Below are 3,511 nucleotides of genomic sequence, written 5' to 3'. Positions count from 1 at the left end.
TTGTGTTTGCTTTTAAGTTGTATTTGCTCAGGTTGTCCCCTGTGTTTATCTTTTTTGGTTGTATTTTCTTTTTGGAGAGTTACCCTCCTCTACAGCCTCTCTGTCTTAGTCCCAATTGAAAAAAAATTGAGTTACTAGCCTTCTTTCTAATTTGTGGGTGTTGAGAGTTGGCTCTCATTCTCATACTCATATCTTGAGATGAATGGGGACGTTCCCTGGTATTAGAAGGGGATTCACTAATAGTGTCGAGTGGCTTAAATCTATTGTGAGTGGTGACGGGGGTTAGTAAGGGGGATACGTTAGTAGTAGGTTGAACTACTATAGGGGGATGTTGGCTAGTAGTAGTAGCCCTATTTTCATTTGGTTGGGTTGCACCGTTGATGTCTGGCATTGGGTAGATGGAAAATCTATCTTCTGATAATTGGGTATCGGATGTTTTGGGGCTGGCATTCACTTCATCAATAATTTCAAAGGCAGATCCTTCCTATTAGTGGGATGATATATCGATATTGGGGATGGTGTCTCGTCCAAATTTGCGCTGCTTTCTTTCTATAATTTCTTTTTCTTTTTGATTTATCCTTTTTCTTATACTATTAGAGAGGTTTAACATTTCTGGGTGGTTCTTGTATGTTTTAACCTCATTGAATAGTTCTGTAATCTTATTTTGTTTTCCATGAGTTGTTGTTTCCTTTTGTTAATAATAAAGGAAATAGTATATGTAAGGGGGCGCTGTTGGACTCACATCCACACCTGCTGCTGATACAGGCAGTGAACCAGAAAGGCTGCAGGGGATTAATAATATATATACAGAGTATCTGCGCTGGTCTTGGTAACCTAAGCGGTACTAAAAAGAGGCTATGACAGGGTAGGTACAACAAAATCAAATTTATTTGGCTTAAAAGATAGTTAAAAGCACATGGCTAAAATTAGTCAGACCACGGTGGCTGACTAGTATTAAAGAGACACACTGTTAGACGAACACTTCGATGAGGTAAATGGATAGGAGACTTTTGTGGTAGGTGTGGAGCCTGAAAGGGAAGGGAATTATCATTAGAAGGCCCTACTTTATATTAATAAATGCAAAGGTGGGGATAACAGTGGAAGATATTACCTGGTTATATGAGAGGGGAGTCCAGGAGTGGAGGCAGGTCCGTTAGGAGGCTGAGGCTAGTTATCTATGGAGACAGAGGGAAATGGGAGATAATAAAATTAAATTTGAGATGGTTCCTGGTAGGGGGGCCAGTTTTTACCTTTGTGAGGAACGGAGTGGGAGTCCTGATGGAATTTCTAGGGGCCGCTGTAAAGATGCCGGCTAGTTCCTTGTGCCTGTACGGGGTTTAAATAGTATAGGTAAGAGGGGTTTTAAATAGGGTTGATGGTATGATAGCAAAGATAATGAGTTACCCTGTGTTGACTGGGTGTGCGGTATCTATTACTGATGCCACAATCCCATTTGCTAGACGGTGCAATAGATGGTTGCTGTACAGGATGAAAAAAAGAGGGGGTAAATTCTTCTATCCTTTCAGTTTGTAGCTTGTCCAGGTGTAGGTCAGCTACTTGGGTTACCTTCCTTGTGCGGATAGTAGTTGATGGTACACGGTAGGCTTGGGGCCGTGCAGTATGATCAGTGGCTTGTACAGCAGCGTGCGTACCTGGAGGTGGCAGTTGTATGCTTGCGGTGCTCAGCGATGGTTCCGGATACTCGTAGTTACTGACCTGCGGGTGTGCGCACACAGCGCTCTGTGGTGGGAGTGTCTCGCCGCACACGGAGTCTCGGCCAGAGGCTACAGTGAAGGCGTGCACCCGATGGAAGCAGTACATTTTCGTCCGTGCAAGGACCTGTGTGACATCAGGTCACGTGATGTCTCGCAGTGAGCTAGGTATGGGTAGCACTGAGGACCTTTCCTACGCGTTTTGGATTGCACGGAATCCTTCGGAATCCTTATTTTGTTTAGGTTATGAGAATTCGTTATCAAAGGTGGTGGGTTTGGAGTAATGTGGAAGAACCTGCAAAGGTTTTGGATGTGGTCTTTACGGTCACCCATTGTAATGATAGAGTTATAAGACCAAATCTGTAGTCAAAGTGCTGGGGAAAAGGGAAAAAAGGGGGGAAAAAAACACCTCAAGCAGCCTCCAATGTGGTAGATGGATAATATGAAAGTAAATGAGGCTGGTGGCGCTAGTGAGTGAACACTATGAACCTGCTGCAAGATAAACAAATACCACAGTTGTCTGGGGGGATAAATACAAATATATATATATAGACTTGCGCTGGTAACAGAGTGTGGGAGAGAGATGAGTATGGATGATTATAAAACAATTTATTTAGAACATGGTTAAAAGGTAATATACAAATTAGTTTAAACATCATACACTCTGTTATACGTCAGCTACTATGTCAGTGGCAATGAACTTCAGCTGTTTTCAGAGTAAGAAAAAAAGATTTTTTCAGCTGTTAACCTCACTCAACCAAAGATTTTTTTGTATGGCAAACATGATGCAGTCTGCTAAAAGCCACCTACTATCTTAGTGGCGGTGAACCTCAGCCGTTTTCAGAGTAAAAAAGTAAATTTTTCATCTTGCTAGGCAGAGTCCACAAAATAATTTTTTGTGTGGCAAACGTCATACACTCTGCTATTCATCAGCTACTATGTTAGTGGTGGTGAACTTCAGCTGTTTTCAGAGTAAAAAAAAATATTTTTTCTGTTGCTAGCCACAGATTTGTTTGTGTGGCAAACATCATACAATGTGCTATACGTCAGCTACTATGTTAGTGGCGGTGAACTTCAGCGTTTTCAGACTACAAAAAATGGGTTTTTTTCTGTTGCTCAGCAGAGTCCAAAAAATATTTTTTTCTGTGGCAAATGTGTAACACTCTGTTATAAGCCACATAGCCCTGTTAGTGGTGGTGAAATTCATCTGTATTGAGAGTTTGTGCAGAGTCAAAAAAATTATTTTTTGCTGTTGCTAATGTTATACAACAGGCTAGATCTGAGTTTGAATTAGTTTAGAGAATTTCTCCTATGCTATACAGGCGTCATCCACAGTAAAAAAATTATTTGTTCGGTTCCTAACACTATACAGCGGGAACATCTCAGTTTGAAATAGTTTGGAGAATATCTCTTATTTTATAGAGGGGTCATCCACAGTAAAAAAATACTTTGTTCAGTTAGTAATGTTATACAGCAAGCCATATCTTACCTTGTCATTTAGTGCGGCTGAAATTTAGGCGTGTGCAGCGCTTAAAAAATCTAATTTTGATTTACTAATAGTGTGCTCCTTCCACAGTATCTGAGCAACATGAGTGGGAAAAAGAGAAGTCGTGGTGGAAGTGGAAACAGGCTTGGTATTCAAGGTATATGCGGGGTAGGTGGTAATGTTAGTGAAAGCACTAGTGAACCAACACCGTCATGTCCTATCCGAAGACAACTGACAACTTCTGTTAATGGACGGGCTACTCCCCTCCCTTTCTTTGGCAGCCACACAGCGATACGCCTTGTTGATAAGGGCC

General features: G+C 41.5%; 1 long non-coding RNA gene across 1 annotated transcript; it reads right to left on the bottom strand.

Annotated features, from left to right (window-relative positions):
- Positions 1-870: 870 nt before the first annotated feature.
- On the bottom strand, positions 871-1,872 carry LOC141166880 (uncharacterized). The gene is made up of 5 exons (XR_012251357.1): positions 1,567-1,872; positions 1,405-1,479; positions 1,251-1,326; positions 1,112-1,175; positions 871-1,028 (listed from the first exon to the last, which is right to left on the bottom strand). It is a non-coding gene; the product is annotated as an uncharacterized lncRNA (long non-coding RNA).
- Between the last annotated feature and the right edge of the window lie 1,639 nt (positions 1,873-3,511).

The sequence above is a fragment of the Phyllobates terribilis genome, unplaced genomic scaffold (genome assembly GCF_046119375.1).
Source record: "Phyllobates terribilis strain yellow unplaced genomic scaffold, ASM4611937v1 Scaffold_1__5_contigs__length_1240528914, whole genome shotgun sequence".
Classification (NCBI taxonomy): Eukaryota; Metazoa; Chordata; class Amphibia; order Anura; family Dendrobatidae; genus Phyllobates; species Phyllobates terribilis.
The sequence above is the reverse complement of the archived record's forward strand: the minus strand, read 5'-3'. Positions and strand labels throughout refer to the sequence as shown.